The 17,967-nt window shown below is 45.9% G+C and overlaps 1 protein-coding gene across 1 annotated transcript in view; it reads right to left on the bottom strand.

Moving 5' to 3' along the window:
- The window catches only part of dnah5 (dynein, axonemal, heavy chain 5), a 165,947-nt gene that overhangs the window by 144,676 nt on the left and 3,304 nt on the right, over positions 1–17,967 (bottom strand). The window lies entirely within an intron of this gene.

Below are 17,967 nucleotides of genomic sequence, written 5' to 3'. Positions count from 1 at the left end.
TTGAAATGTCAGGGTTTGACAATTTGAGGGTGGAGTCAGGGCTGTTTCTCTTAGCGAATGCTATTGGCTGATGTTTCCTGGTTCTGATACTAGTATTATGGTCAGCGAGTACGATCTTGCTGGGTCATGAGCTAAACCAGCATCAGGGTTCCATAAGGACAGCAACAGACCGGTATAAACCAGCTTAGACCAGCATGGAATTCAGCTTCTCCCTTCTTCTCCCTCCCACCCTCACCTATCATATTAGCTACGAGACCCTAATACTCCCTAATCAACAATGTGAATCACATCATACTCATCTCCCGTTTCTCAGCTATTGGCATAACTGACCCAGCACTTTCCTTGTTCATCTCTTACTATTCCAATAGATCTCATTTTTTTGGTCTTGGTACACACAGATCTTCCCCTAGTACTGTTACGCATGGTGTTCCCCAAGGTTCAGTCCTAGGCCCTATACTATTCATCAGCTACATGCTGCCACTTGATCAGATCATCCACAGTCATGGTCTTAATTGTCATTGTTATGCAGACGATACTCAAATATATGTGAGCACCAAAAATACCTCCACTCTGCCCCCCTCTGCCCTTATTTCCTGCGTTCGGGATTTGAGACACTAGTTGAACACCAATTTTTTGAAACTCAACACAGAAAAAACTGAAGTTTAACCAAAATATCCCTTTTCCATCTCCGTAATACATGTCATGTGGTGACACCTAACCAAATGGCACGTATAATAAAAACAACAGCAACAACAAATTATTTCCAGGGCACTTGAGCTAGATTGATGCACTGCTTATATTTAATTGCATTCAACACCAAAAGTGAAAAATGCCCCCTCTTGATCTTGCAATCAACTCCTTTACTCACGCTAGCCCCCAATATATTCATGTTAACCATCCCAGCAGTAGGTAAATGTACCTGTCAGTGGGATATGGCTAATAAGCTAACAAATTATACAGAGCTACCATTGCTGTAAACACAGCACAGCAGGCGGAAAGATCATACATACTTTAAGTGCTGCAATCTGACTGTTGGATATCAGAGTCGATTGAAGCTGCCCTTTGGGAAGGGTTGATTTTGAGCCACTCATTTTGGACAAGGTCAGCAAACCGGACTCTCAAAATCCACAGCGGTCACCAGAAAGAAAGATTCCTCTCATAAAGTCCAGACTCAAAGTCGTAAAAGGCTGTTATACACCCCGGAGTAATTCTGGCAGCCAAAGGTTTTAGTCCACTTCAAGATGATTAAAAAAACAAGCAAGTGTATAATTTTTATGTCCTGCCCTGAAGTTCCAGCCATCCCAAGTGTCCATCTCTCCAGTTCTTTGAGTCTCGGGAAAGTGAACAGAGCGGATTTTAGGGCACTATAAAGACAAGCAGGCAGACAGATAGACGGACTGCCAGACACCTCAGAACAAAGCCCAGACAAGGCTGGCGACGCTGATCTGGGCCTCTGAAAGAGCATGTAAAAGTTTCTAAGCCAGGGTGCTAGGAAACACTAAAAAAAAAAAAAAGCTTGCCAATAAATTCAGCCATGTTTTGTGAGTGAGACGCAGATGCAAAACAGCTTTTCTGCCTCAGACTTCTTAAGGTAAGCAGAGAGACTGGGAAGTATTACAGTGCAGGGATAGATAGATCATGGAGGCGTTTTGTGTTACTTGGTCAAATACATCAAATTTTAAACATGCTTTTATTGTTATTGTACAATATACAACTTGACATTTCCACTGCATTTACCCACCCATGGCCTTAGTGCACTAGGTGCACTGACCACACAAAAGGCAGGCAGCCATACCAGCGCCCAAAGAGCAGGTAGGTGTAAGGTGACTTGCTCAAGGGCAACCCAGCCGTGGATGTTGAGGGAGGAGACCGTGCTGTTCTATCACTCCCCCAACCCCCAGTTGAGTTGATTGAACTGGTGACCTTCCACTTCTTTTACCCTTTAAAGCCTGACATGTGAAATAGTAATACAATAAAACTGAAAATCACACATTTTGTGGCCCTTTAACTGAAAATATACGTTGTTAGTTTATATATTTTGGATCATATCACTTCTAAATGCATCATATTTAGGCATTTACCATTTGTTTTTCTTTAGTTCTCTGCATCAGTTAAAACAGTTCTTCAGACTTTTTTACAATTTTTTTTTTTTTTTAATTTTGATTCATTTCAATTAAACAATCGATATCAAATGATTCTCTTCAGAACTTTTCAGGAAAATGTAACATTGAGTCGATGGGAGACACTGCTCCAGAGGTCCTTGGTCTATAAGTACTCTCTGACCTTTTTACATTTCATAAACTGGTGGTAATTAAAACACCAAAACCATGAAAGCTATTTATTTATTTATTTTCCACATTTAGAAAAACTGCAGTTGTTTCTGTTACTGTCTGAACCTTGGCTTGAGGTCTGAGGTCATTCAACAGACCTCCCATTACTCACCAGTATCATCATCGTCCTCTGAATCTGTCTCACAAAGTCCATGTCAAAAACTGAATCAACACATTTACACACAAAGGCTTTTGGAAAACTACAAATACATTTTTGTTTCATAAAAATACTTCGTAAAATTGTCTAAATGTGTTTTGCTGCTCTAAAGAACAGATTGAATTTTCTGAATATTTATTATAATTAATGCACATTTGAGAGGTATGATACACTATATCTATGAAATGGAACAGAAATGCTTAGTTTTACTACAAGTAACATCGTACAAACCATACCAGGAGTTGCTGCTGTTTGGCAAAAAAACTAGTCTCGAGATTTTCTCCTGTGTTTTTCATGATAATAGCAACAAGTCTGTAATGGTTTGGTAAATGCATGGAAATGATTCCACTACATTCACAGTTCAGTAAAGAACTCAGAACACTGCCCCAACAGGATGGAAGTTTACTTTGGGATTTCTCTTCATTAGATGATGACAGAGCCACCTCCAAAGATCATGTATCATATTTGATACATTCGGCTTTAAAGGGTTAACCAGTAACAGAGGCCAAATCACCAAAATTGCTACTGTAAATTTCAGAGATGTGAAGGATCCCCTAATTTATCTGGGGTCCTACCCACTCAGAGTGTGAGGAAGATTGTGCTCTATAGGAGCACTTTTACACCGTCTGGTACCTACACAACTCGACTTTTTTGCTTTTCCAATCTGTAAAGATTTACCTGGTCCCTGGAACCAAGCATTTTTAAGTCTCTGTTCACTCATGGTTCAAAGTGAGCTGAGTAGGGACTAAAATTGACGTGTTAAAAGACTTGTCAATGAGGCCAGTGCCAGACCTAGGGGATATCTGGGCCAAAAGTGAGTGATACATAGGCTGGGCAGCACTGTGGACCACTCTGTGCATCAATGAAAAAACAAAAGTTTTAGTTTCAGTTTATTTCTGAACTGCGTCAAAATACTTGATCCTTTTTAATATTGTGATATTCACTTTTTAGCTCATTGAACAATAAATACTCTGTGGGAGGAAACCGGAGCACCTGGAAGAAACCCACACAGACACCGGGAGAACACACCACACTCCTCACAGACAGTCACCTGGAGGAAACCCACGCAGACACAGGGAGAACACACCAAACTCCTCACAGTCAGTCACCCGGAGGAAACCCACGCAGACACAAGGAGAACACACCACACTCCTCACAGAGCAGTCACCTGGAAGAAACCCACGCAGACACAAGGAGAACACACCACACTCCTCACAGACAGTCACCTGGAGGAAACCCACGCAGACACAGGGAGAACACACCAAACTCCTCACAGACAGTCACCCGGAGGAAACCCACACAGACACGGGAAGAACACACCACACTCCTCACAGATAGTCACCTGGAGGAAACCCACGCAGACACAGGGAGAACACACCACACTCCTCACAGACAGTCACCCGGAGGAAACCCACACAGACACAGAGAGGGACATACCAGGGACCACCCATACCAGGGACATTGTTCTCCCAGCCTCGAATGACTGGGGCATCACCAGAGCTTGAACAACCAAACTTCTGAAGCTAGGGCAAATGTTTAGACCTTATCATGGAGTCTATAACATGGTACTTCACCTTCATGTCTCTTCCCTACAATCTCAGAAAAACACTGGTTTGTCGGTGTGGCTGTTACTGTAACGAGATCTAGTAGGAGAAAGGATATATCTATCATCATCAAAGACATTGACAGCTGCTCATTGATCACCAAAGTCAACTTGAATTGATTATTTTGTTCCTCAGGGTGTAATCAAATGCAGTTAAGCAGTCCGGACAGCCCCACATAGCTACACATTAACGTACAGCTTCGTCTACTTGCGTTCAGTCACAGTTCAGTCACTCAGCCATTGGCAGAGCTTTATGGGCTCTGTATTTGAATTTGAAACTGGAGGATTACTCAACTTTAAAGGCATTAAAGCGCAGTCCCCATGAATTTGAAACCTCATCCTTCAACAGATGCAGCACATCTGAGACTCTGCATTGATCCTTCCTCCAAGTGTGAAAACAGAGTTCAATGCCGCCTGCTAAAGCATGGCTGAAAAGAAGGCTAGACGGCCTTATGCTTAAAGACAGAGATCACGCATCCACCCACACACACACATCATTAAAAATCATTTGGATACTCTTTTTCAGCATTTTCCTCAGTCTGATCACATCTGAGCCAAGGCTGAACTCAACCACCGAGCCACAGCGGTGAACTGGGCCACTCTGCTTTAATGACAACAGCTGGTCTAGTCTGATCTCTGCCAAGCTAAACATTAAATCTTCACCCCTGGCCCTTTAAAAGCCGTATCTGCTCTGGTGGTCCCACAGTCAATGCCACTCAGAGATTTAAGGTGGGTTTACGCTTTGGAACCAATTTCGCTTAATGGACAACACCCCAAATTGATCAAATCAGCAATGGATTAGTCTTCCTAAGGTAATCTCAGTGGGCTCTGTGGTAAGAAATCACAAGGAAGATGGTATCTGGAGGCATGGGGAACATGCTGTGTGTGTGTGTGTGATGTGAGAATGTGTTTACCCATTTACTCAGACTGACCTCAACTGCTATCCCTTGTTCAGTTTAAAAGAACAGCATTAGAGGATGGGCAAACCCGGAAACTGTGATGCTACTTGTAACTAATTTCACTTTTTTCTGCATTGTGTTCTGTTTTATCTGAAAATCTAAAGTTAAAAAACAAACAAATGTGTTGGCTTTGGCGGTACTCAATTTGAATGTCAGTATATGATTGCGAATTTATACATCCCTGCTACAACTTAAATTCGATAACTGAAGCTGTGATATGATTGATTACAATCGACTTGCATGAACTTGGAGGGCGACCAAGGAGCAGCCATCCCAGCACCCGTGGGGTCGTTGGGGGTTAGGTGCTTTGCTCAAAGGCATTTGCTGTTGAGGTTGAGGGAGGAGACAGTGCTGTTTCTTTTTTCCCTCCGCTCTCAATTTTTCCTGCTGGGTGAGGGGTCAAACTGGCAACCTTCATGTCCCATCCCACTTCTGTAAGCATTAGTCTACAGCTGATTCTGTCTGTAGGTATGGTGACCAGACGTCCTCTTTTACCCGGACATGTCCTCTTTTTTAGACTTAAATGTCCGGGAGGAATTTCACAAACGTCCGGGATTTTGTTTTTCTAGAGCTTACATAGAACTTCGAGAAGTTTTGTTCACAAACTAGTCCCGCCCTCCCCTACTCCGATTGGTTTGCTTGAGTGAGAAGGGGGCATGGTGAAGTAGTCTAGAATCTTCTGATTGGACGGTCTGACTGTAGAGCTACCGTTATTGGTCGATAACCTTCTGTGTAAACATTTAATTGGTCAGTCTGCACATCAGTAGTCCTTGTTTACGTCAGGCAAAGCTCATGTACCTACCCTCATCTCGAGCAGCTATGCCGAAACGTAAATGTAAGTTCTCGGATGAATTAAAAAAGAAAATCCCATGTTTTCCCATGTGTAGAAAATAAAGGTGTAAAGGACCTAAAAGCACACATAGGTTCCGCCAAGGCAGCTTGGTCTCTTGGCAGTGGACAAAGAGACAAACTGCATGACCACAGATTTGAAGCTGAGCACTGCCCACCTAGGAATAATCCAACAAATGCTAACCCTAAGTCATTTCAACCAGGTTACCGTTAGCTTTCACTGTTTTGAAGGCAGCAGAGCGTTTGGTGAAACGTTTCCCTGATTGATGAAAACTTGGTGGGAGTCCTGACAGGAGAGTAAAGGGTTATACGCTAACGTGAAGTCATGCAGCAGAGAATTCAGGAGCAATAAAACAAGCCTGGACAAGCAGGAGGAAAACTCGGTTATTGACCTGCAGAGCAGTAAGGAACACGCACAGGGCCGTCCTCCTCAGCCATACCGTCGTCGCCTAGCGACTGGACACACCAAGGCGACCACAGTCAAGGTAAACAACCCCTTTAAACACGAGGCCACAAACACATGAATCCATGGCAGCGAAGGGGCAGGGACTCATACAGCGTGGGCTTTCATAACAGTGATTGCCAGTTAACAACAGGAAGTAGGATTGATATAAATCCATTTTTCACTCAGTCCAAGAAAAATCAGAACTGGAATTTATGTACATCTACATAGTCATAGAATATTACAACCACATCCTTGTTTTTACACTCACTGTCCTTTCTCTCAGCTCCACTGACCATGCAAAGCACGTTGAAGTTCTGCAATTACAGACTGTAGTCCATCTGCTGCTCTGCATACTTTCTTATCCCCCTTCCCCCCTGTTCTTCAGCTCTCAGGACCCCCACAGAGCAGGTGTGATGCGGTGGTGGATCATTCTCAGCGCTGCAGTGACACTGACGTGGTGGTGGTGTGTTAGTGTGTGTTGTGCTGGTGCGAGTGGATCAGACACAGCAGTGCTGCTGGAGTTTTTAAACCCCTCAGTGTCTGGACTGAGAACAGTCCACCGACCAAAAACATCCAGCCGACAGCGTCCTGTGTCACTGATGAAGGACTAGAGGACGAGCGACACACACTGTGCAGCGACAGATGAGCTACTGTCTCTGACTTTACATCTACAAGGTGGACCAACGAGGGAGGAGTGTCTCACAGAGTGGACAGAGAGTGGACACAGGGTTTAATTAACTCAACATCTAATTCTTTAAGATTTTTCAAGGAACACTACAAAATATCTTTAACTTAAAATTACAGCTTCAAAACCATTGTGATGGTCCACTTTGTCCACTTTTGTGTTTTATTCTTTGTGCTCAGCACTACAGAAACCACACTATGGAACTTGTGAAGGAGGGTGGGAAACCACCCCCTCTTTCCCCCTTCCCATTGATTTCAGTAGAGTGCTGTAAATATAAATTACACTAAGGGGAACCAGAGGAGCAAAAAAAAAAAAAAAATATATATATATATATATATATATATATATATATATAAATCCCAAATCGTGCCTATAGTGTTCTTTTAACTCATTATAAAACACACAGCAGTTAATGATCATGACGCGACTGTAGACACCAGTTAACCAGTTTAAATTCCAGGTTAATACCTTAATAGGCCTTCACCAGTCATGGCTTTATACTGCTGCCAGACTATGTGATCAGTTCTTTTTTGGGCCAAATAACGTATCGTCCTTTATTTCCAACAACATCTTTTCATATGAGCTGGAGCCCAGAGGGGGCAGCTGTGTCCTAATGGTTAGAAATTTGGGATTAGGACCGGAAAATTCCTTGAATGGCAGGAAAACTTGGGGGTAGAGGATGAGAAGTAACAGCACTCTCTCCTCCCTCAACATCCATGGCTGAGTTGCCCTTGAGCAAGGCGCCTATCCCCAACACCCTGGGCGGTGCGCTGGATTGTCCACTGCTCCATATGTGTGCCCTCACTCCCCCTAGTGTTCACTTCTCCATCACTCCAGAGAACACAGTTCCTACTCAGGTCTAAAGGAATATTAGGTAGTACTTTCCCCTTAGAATTACAGCTTCAAAATCATTGTGATGCTTCACAGAGCTGTAGTACGGAGAACAGAGCCTTTGCCTGTGCTACTCTGGGCTCAACACTGCAGAAACTGCACTATGTAGCTTTTGGAGGAGGGGAAGAAACAAACTCACTGCACCCATGTCTTACCTTCAAAACCCTGGAAACACACTGCTTCCAAAGCTGCCTCCTAAAAGCACGGGACGGGACTGCCTTGGGGAGCGGGATTGTAACTTCTACCTGTTCTGTCAGGCCCTGATAAAGTCGAATCTAATCCGTGTACATAAAAGCTGCTCCCCTTAAAGACTTCAAAGTGGATGACATTATATTGGTCAGGATGAAGCTGTTTAATCCAGTCTTTGTCTGAGAGTCAGTGACCCCTCTGAATATTTCTGTGTACCCCGACTGCGTAGGTGGCTCTGCACAAAGAAAATGCAAAAGGAGAGGGACGTCTTTCTGGAGCTCTGATCAACTCCTTAACCAGTTTCCCCCAGACGACAGCTGTTCAGAGGGCTGTGTCCGGCCGGTTTTGACCAACTGCTGTTATATGTTGGTAAGTATGACGACACGGACACAAGCTAAGAGTATTAACAAGGCCAGTGGTTTCTGCAACATAGAAAACCAATTTACTGTTATTTTGATCTGACTATTCCAGAAACATGAAAAGGCCATGGTTTGGCATCGTTTTCCACTTCTTTAATCATGGAAACTGATAATTTATTTCATTATTACGTATTATTACACACTCACATGTACGGACACTTTTGAGTTGCCAATCCACCTCCCACGCAGACACAGGGAGAACACACAACACTACTCACAGACAGTCACCCGGAGGAAACCCACACAGACACAGAGAGAACACACCACACTCCTCACAGAGAGTCACCCGGAGGAAACCCACACAGACACAGGGAGAACACACCACACTCCTCACAGACAGTCACCCGGAGGAAACCCACGCAGACACAGAGAGAACACACCACACTCCTCACAGACAGTCACCCAGAGGAAACCCACACAGACACAGGAAGAACACACCACACTCCTCACAGACAGTCACCCGGAGGAAACCCACGCAGACACAGAGAGAACAAACCACGCTCCTCACAGAGAGTCACCCGGAGGAAACCCACGCAGACACAGAGAGAACACACCACACTCCTCACAGTCACCCGGAGGAAACCCACGCAGACACAGAGAGAACACACCACACTCCTCACAGACAGCCTCCTCAAGACAGACTTGAACCCACAACCTCCAGGCCTTTTTTTAAATTTTTAATTACTCTAAAATGTGTAGTCACTGTTAATGGTAATTTTTGCACATTATTGTAATCTGTAATATACGTGCATTTATCTTGATATAGAATAATACTATTTATCTTTATATCCAAAACAAATTGACTGCTCCAGACAGTGGAGTTTATGTACAAGGTACAATTGTCAGTATCTTGATAAACGATATTGCAATAAATCCTTTGTAATTGTGATATAATGCAATAAAAAAATAAGCAGCGTATAGTGCATCTTATGGATATTTTCCCAAAAATAGCTCTCCACAGATACAAGTTATAACGAAACACTGCTGTGAGAATTTAATTATATCCAGCCACAATGAACATCAACGAGGTCAGCCATCTTTCGGATGCCTAGTTCTGGCCACCCATTTCTTCTCAACTGTACTGGAATGAGCTCCATCACGCTAGAGAACACTGCTGTGACCTTAAGTTCATGTTCAGCTGCCCCAGCGTTCCATGGCTTTTCTATGGGGATAAACTGCTTTCTGTAGAACTGTGTCTGCAGTGGGCTCAGTAGCTGAAATCACTCATTACAAGTGATAACTATTAACATTTGGTCAGAAGAAGGACCTACCTGCTCGAAGATGCAGGACAAAATGTAGAACAGGAGGACATTGTGGGTAAGAATGTGTGATGTAGTTGTAAAGGAGAATCACACACAAAAAAAGAGGTTTGGAGCTCATAAATGAGGTCAGTTTAAAGAAATGGACATTGCTGACCTTCTCGACTTGCTTTCACTAGCTTTCAAAGCAAACCATCCAACAAGAGCTGTGCAACTGGCACGCGTGGGTTCCTCTTACCTTGTTCTGACCGTCTGGTTGATTGTGCAGCATCTCAGCAACTGTTTCCAGAGCTAAATGCTAGGAGTCTTAGGCTACACTAACCCTCTCAACCTCTGACTCCGTTCTCACTCCTCTCTGGCTCTGCCTCCACCAGGCCTCGGTGTAGGGTGACCACCTGTGCACTGACTAAACAACAAATGAGGTCCTACGTCTTCTCACATATCAGATACAGAGATGAATGGGCCATTGTTGTTAAGGTGGCAGCTCCAGAAGCCTCTTGTTAAGGGAGTCCAATGACCCAAAGGCTCCACACAATGCAATCCCTCTGTGAACTCCACTCAATACACATCAAGAACGGTTCCTTAAGTGGTTGGAACCTGCTGGGATCTACCTGCAAAGAGGTTAATAGCGTGAGGCTGCATGAATATAAATCCCCTGTATGCTAACGGGTTGGAAACTAGGCTGCCGGTAATTGCTTTAGAGCTCAGGGAATGGGAGTAGGGACTTGAGTAGGAGGTGAAACCCAATTCCAGAACCCTGTCTGTGCCCTGTGGTTAAATCCAGCCATTTAAAAAGCAGCAGAATGGATCCATGACTCCTTAGAAATCTCCTGCTTATTGAAATCTCAGTCAACAGCTAAAATCTGTTTTAGTTTTAGGTCTTAAATCAGTGGTGGGCAAACTACAGCTCGTGAGTCTGCTTTATCCTTACAAAATTGGCATTAATTTCACCTTTTTTTCTACAATATCCTGCATTCAAGATGGCGTGCGCCAAACACTAATGACCTCTGCTAAAGCTGAGTGTATTAGGTCTACAGACATTGGTTCTGGAGTCACCGATCCTGACTTTTTTTAAATACTAATATCTGACAACCTCTCACATCTAAGAACTAAGGTTTTTAAAGGACAGGCTGGTTTTGCAATAACTAGGGCTCTCACTGGTCAGAGTTTGCCATGAGTCGAGACTAAAAATTGGCCACAACTCTGGCAAAACTCTCAAAACTTTAGTCCCAACCCAAAAACCTGTCTGCAACAGTGAATCTGCATTAAAAAAGGCAGACATGCCCTGGCAAGACCCCCCACTCTTTGCAATATCACACTCTGTGACTACAAAGCCATTGTCTTTAGATGTGGCAGAGTGTTAGACGTTTCAATGTCTGGCAAAGGCTTTTCTTAGTCTTTTCAAAGTTTTCTGTTATATGATTAGCATTAGATTACATCCTCGGTTTGCAGCCAAGAAGCAAATGCCAGTGGGGTTTGGGGGAATATACAACAACAGTAGATTCTGGAATCTGAGCTTGGCTGGAGCCTCCTGCAAGCCTTCACCATTCCCTGGAGTAAAGCCGAGAGGGCCGCCAGCACAGGAACAGTGTTTACTGGTCTTCCTCAGAAGCTGGAGGCTGGTGTTCCACACTGGGGTCAATTAAGAGCCGTCAAAGCCTCGTGCTGCCGTCCATGTATGATCACACAGCGGCGAGGGGCCTCGCAGAGCATCGCATCGACCGCCACCTTTGATACTCGGAGTCTGACTGCCGAGCTTTGCATTTAAAAGCAGTTACAGCATCAATATTTCACCCAGTCACAGGTGATTTTTTCCTGCAGCCTCTGAGAGAGGGTGCTGTGTAAGTGGAGACCCCTGCTGAATTATGCAGAGCCTCAGAAACACAGGCCTCCTGCAGCAAAACAGACACACACTGGCCTACACACACACACACACACACACACACAACACAAGCTTTGTCTTTGTGGGATGTTTACTTTTCCTTTAACTGTATTTAAATGCTGCTGGGTTACACCTAGACCTCAGCAGGCAAAAGTATATATTATATTCCAATTTTTTTCAAGTTTAGAAAAACGAATGTTAATCTTAAACATATGCCACAGAATAAGCTTTCACTAATGTTATATTCAAAATATATTCAGACAGTAATAATACAATAATAATAATACCTCTGTCTACTGCAATCAGACTGTGATTTACTGTGATTGGTCGTTTCTTCTGTATGTAATGACCTATTTTCATTAAATAATAAATAAAGCAATCATATTACAGTTGTAGAGGTCTCATTTGTAATGTGTGAGTGTAGATAGTAGCTACAAAAGCTCCTGGATGTGTCCCTGGCAGCAAAGAAGGACCGCTTCAACTACATCATCACAGCAGAAAAGAAAGAAACTGTAAAGCTCTTGCCTTGGTCTCATATCTACAGAGCTGTATTTGTGCTAGCAATTCGTACGGTCTAAACTTGTGTATTGGGTCATACACAAAAACAAACAAGGAATAAAAACTTTTCAAGTGAAAATAAACAAAGCAAAAGACTGACAGAGGAAATCTGTGCAGTACCCTTCACCCATGGGTCAATGGATACGCAGCCTGGACTCAGGAACAAGCCCTGCTGTAACCTGTGTGATCAAATCCTTTGAGATGGATGTTAACGTGTGGAGTGACCAGCTCGACAGGCACTGCATGTCACACGAGATCTCGGCTACACTCTCACTGCTCGCATCATTCAAAGCCAGTGTTGACTGCTCGCTCTTTAAAGTCATACATCAAGGAAAAAAAAAACACTTCTAGAAACTTATCAAAAGTTGTCTTTGGTCACAAAGAAATGTAAGCTGATGTCATGGAACATGTCACATAACGTACACAAAGGCTACAGATTATAAAGCTGCTTATGTCAGTTTCGCCAAGGAGCCTCTCTGTTATTGTAGTTAGCCTACCTGGCCACCAGAGGTCATGCATCCTGGGTTCTGACCCTCCATGCACAGGCCTAAAGCCCTATTTATACTTCTGCATCAAACCTACACCATATGCAACGCGTCTGTGTAAATCCTATGCCGTACCCTTTGGCGTAGCTTGACGTGCACCTCTCCAGAAATGTAACTGCACGTCGCATCAGCGCAGACTGCAACAACTGTAACTGGTCAGTAATTGGACAGACATTGTTTATGTAGAAAAATTAGAAACACATGAACTCTCCTCCACACACAGAGACAGAGACAGCAGCACATTCACTGCGAGAGATTTCCTCAGAAATGGTGTGGACGTCAGGGATGAATAAAAAGTTGAACAAAGGAAAAATATGAACGTCTCAGAAAGGAAATAAGCTGGGACCATGTGAGACAAACGTGCCTTTCCTGGCACCTCATGTGCACTATGCTCTGTCCCAAACAACAACCTCCTCCCTAAATATCATTCATTCATTCATTCATTATCTGTAACCCTTATCCAGTTCAGGGTCGCGGTGGGTCCAGAGCCTACCTGGAATCATTGGACGCAAGGCGGGAATACACCCTGGAGGGGACGCCAGTCCTTCACAAGGCAACACACACACTCACACATTCCCTCACACACTCACACCTACGAACACATTTAAGTCACCAGTCCACCTGCCAACGTGTGTTTTTGGACCGTGGGAGGACACCGGATCAAACACACGCAGACACAGGGAGAACACACCACACTCCTCACAGACAGTTACCCGGAGGAAACCCACGCAGACACAGGGAGAACACACCACACTCCTCACAGACAGTCACCCAGAGGAAACCCATGCAGACACAGGGAGAACACACCACACTCCTCACAGACAGTCACCCTGGAGGAAACCCACGCAGACACAGGAAGAACACACCACGCTCCTCACAGACAGTCACCCTGGAGGAAACCCACGCAGACACAGGGAGAACACACCACACTCCTCACAGACAGTCACCCTGGAGGAAACCCATGCAGACACAGGGAGAACACACCACACTCCTCACAGACAGTCACCCGGAGGAGACCCACGCAGACACAGGGAGAACACACCACACTCCTCACAGACAGTCACCCTGGAGGAAACCCACACAGACACAGGGAGAACACACCACACTCCTCACAGACAGTCACCCGGAGGAGACCCACGCAGACACAGGGAGAACACAGCACACTCCTCACAGACAGTCACCCTGGAGGAAACCCACAAAGACACAGGGAGAACACACCACACTCCTCACAGACAGTCACCCGGAGAAAACACACACAGACACAGGAAGAACACACCACGCTCCTCACAGACAGTCACCCTGGAGGAAACCCACACAGACACAGGGAGAACACACCACACTCCTCACAGACAGTCACCCTGGAGGAAACCCACACAGACACAGGGAGAACACACCACACTCCTCACAGACAGTCACCCTGGAGGAAACCCACACAGACACAGGGAGAACACACCACACTCCTCACAGACAGTCACCCTGGAGGAAACCCACACAGACACAGGAAGAACACACCACACTCTTCACAGACAGTCACCCAGAGGAAACCCATGCCGACACAGAGAAAACACACCACACTCCTCACAGACAGTCACCCGGAGGAAACCCACGAAGACACAGGGAGAACACACCACGCTCCTCACAGACAGTCACCCAGAGGAAACCCACGAAGACACAGGGAGAACACACCACAGATTTTTGAGCTCTAGTGGTGTGGCGGTGTAATTTCAGAGTTACACAGAAGTAAACTCTCACAGAGGGTCACAGAGGAGCACAAAAGTTAGCAACAATTAAATCAAGAGCCAATCAAGATGTGGGTGATGACAACTGAGGCCAGCTCTTGCACCATCAGAGGTCTGAAATACTGTCGTCCTAATCTCACACAGCAGCCAGCGTTCACCGGTAATTTAATCACACTCGGCTACACTCATCTGCCTCTGACCTTCCCTTCTCTCCACCACAAGCCAAGAAACTGCCCCACACTGATCATTAAATCAGAGCCCCACAACCAGCCGCTAATAAAAGGCTTTCTACCTCAAAGAAATATTAAACTGAGTAAAGCTTAGAAATTAGCCAAATTTGAGTAAAGACATGGGCCAAAATATCCTTCAAGTCCTGAGCCTTTGGATCTCGAAAGCTCAAAGACTTACATGGGCCAGTTGTATTAAAACTGTTTTTACTTTATTACATTTGCTTTCAGGATCATGTGCAAAAATCACTGATTTCAGGTCAGAATATATGCTTCACACCAGACAACTATTTAGATAATGCTTATTCTTAAAATTAAATTACTTTATTTCAAAAGTATTTCACATATATAAAATTACTGCAGTTATAGATTATTCATTCATTCATTGTCTGTAAGTGCTTCTCCAGCTCCAGAGTCCAGAGTCTACCTGGAATCACTGGGCGGCTGGTGGTTGTGGGTTCGAGTCCCGCTCCAGGTGACTGTCTGTGAGGAGTGTGGTGTGTTCTCCCTGTGTCTGCGTGGGTTTCCTCCGGGTGACTGTCTGTGAGGAGTGTGGTGTGTTCTCTCTGTGTCTGTGTGGGTTTCCTCCGGGTGACTGTCTGTGAGGAGTGTGGTGTGTTCTCCCTGTGTCTGTGTGGGTTTCCTCCGGGTGACTGTCTGTGAGGAGTGTGGTGTGTTCTCCCTGTGTCTGTGTGGGTTTCCTCCGGGTGACTGTCTGTGAGGAGTGTGGTGTGTTCTCCCTGTGTTACTTAAGTCGATGTAAAAAGTGCCACAGTGACACTTATATTGCATTCAGAACTACATGTGAACGGCTAAAGACGATGTTCATGATTTCAATCAAGAATCGATGGTTCCTCTTTGTTTGCCTCTAAAAGTGAATATTAATGCGTATAAAATGGCCAGATGTTAGCAGAGTTGTAGTAGGGACTACACAGCTGGAGAGGGCCGGATGTTTGAATCATTAATCTTAAATACGCAAAACACTGTTTACACAGGGTCCGAGCACCTGGACGTCCATAGCGCAGCCAAAAGAACACAAGCCCTGACAAATAACATATTTCATAACCACATGCAGAGAGCAGCAGATGGCATGAGCAGAATCCACTGCTGTGACTGACGCATATCTTCAGTTTAACAAACCCCATTGTCTTTCCTCCACAGCCTCCAGGAGAATGAGATGTACAACGTGACCTAACATGGGCTGCGACTCCAGGGCCATGTAGTTCAGCAACGGTTTGAGGAAAACACACAGCTCTGGAATGAGACTCAGGATAACTCCACACATTCATCCAGTCACTCACACAATCACATCTGTGGACAATAACACACTCACTCACCCAGTCACTCAGACACTCACCCAGTCACTCAGACACTCACCCAGTCGCTCACACACTCACCCAGTCACTCAGACACTCACCCAGTCGCTCACACACTCACCCAGTCACTCACACACTCACCGAGTCGCTCAGACGCTCACCCAGTCGCTCACACACTCACCCAGTCACTCACACACTCACCCAGTCACTCACACACTCACCGAGTCGCTCAGACGCTCACACAGTCGCTCAGACGCTCACCCAGTCACTCAGACACTCACCCAGTCGCTCAGACACTCACCCAGTCACTCACACTCACCCAGTCGCTCACACACTCACCCAGTCGCTCAGACATTCACCCAGTCGCTCAGACACTCACCCAGTCGCTCAGACGCTCACCCAGTCGCTCAGACGCTCACCCAGTCACTCACACTCACACAGTCACTCACACAATCACATCTGTGGACAATAACACACTCACTCACCCAGTCGCTCAGACACTCACCCAGTCACTCAGGCACTCACCCAGTCGCTCAGACACTCACCCAGTCACTCACACAATCACATCTGTGGACAATAACACACTCACTCACCCAGTCGCTCAGACGCTCACCCAGTCACTCAGGCACTCACCCAGTCGCTCACACACTCACCCATTCACTCACACACTCACCCAGTCGCTCACACAATCACATCTGTGGACAATAACACACTCACTCACCCAGTCGCTCAGACGCTCACCCAGTCACTCAGGCACTCACCCAGTCACTCAGGCACTCACCCAGTCGCTCAGACACTCACCCAGTCACTCACACAATCACATCTGTGGACAATAACACACTCACTCACCCAGTCGCTCAGACACTCACCCAGTCACTCAGGCACTCACCCAGTCGCTCAGACACTCACCCAGTCACTCACACAATCACATCTGTGGACAATAACACACTCACTCACCCAGTCGCTCAGACGCTCACCCAGTCACTCAGGCACTCACCCAGTCGCTCACACACTCACCCATTCACTCACACACTCACCCAGTCGCTCACACAATCACATCTGTGGACAATAACACACTCACTCACCCAGTCGCTCAGACGCTCACCCAGTCACTCAGGCACTCACCCAGTCACTCAGGCACTCACCCAGTCGCTCAGACACTCACCCAGTCGCTCACACACTCACCCAGTCACTCAGACACTCACCCAGTCGCTCACACACTCACCCAGTCACTCACACACTCACCGAGTCGCTCAGACGCTCACCCAGTCGCTCACACACTCACCCAGTCACTCACACACTCACCCAGTCACTCACACACTCACCGAGTCGCTCAGACGCTCACACAGTCGCTCAGACGCTCACCCAGTCACTCAGACACTCACCCAGTCGCTCAGACACTCACCCAGTCACTCACACTCACCCAGTCGCTCACACACTCACCCAGTCGCTCAGACATTCACCCAGTCGCTCAGACACTCACCCAGTCGCTCAGACGCTCACCCAGTCGCTCAGACGCTCACCCAGTCACTCACACTCACACAGTCACTCACACAATCACATCTGTGGACAATAACACACTCACTCACCCAGTCGCTCAGACACTCACCCAGTCACTCAGGCACTCACCCAGTCGCTCAGACACTCACCCAGTCACTCACACAATCACATCTGTGGACAATAACACACTCACTCACCCAGTCGCTCAGACGCTCACCCAGTCACTCAGGCACTCACCCAGTCGCTCACACACTCACCCATTCACTCACACACTCACCCAGTCGCTCACACAATCACATCTGTGGACAATAACACACTCACTCACCCAGTCGCTCAGACGCTCACCCAGTCACTCAGGCACTCACCCAGTCACTCAGGCACTCACCCAGTCGCTCAGACACTCACCCAGTCACT

This window comes from Hoplias malabaricus, chromosome 10, assembly GCF_029633855.1.
Source record: "Hoplias malabaricus isolate fHopMal1 chromosome 10, fHopMal1.hap1, whole genome shotgun sequence".
Classification (NCBI taxonomy): domain Eukaryota; kingdom Metazoa; phylum Chordata; class Actinopteri; order Characiformes; family Erythrinidae; genus Hoplias; species Hoplias malabaricus.
This window is presented reverse-complemented; position numbering and strand designations above follow the sequence as displayed.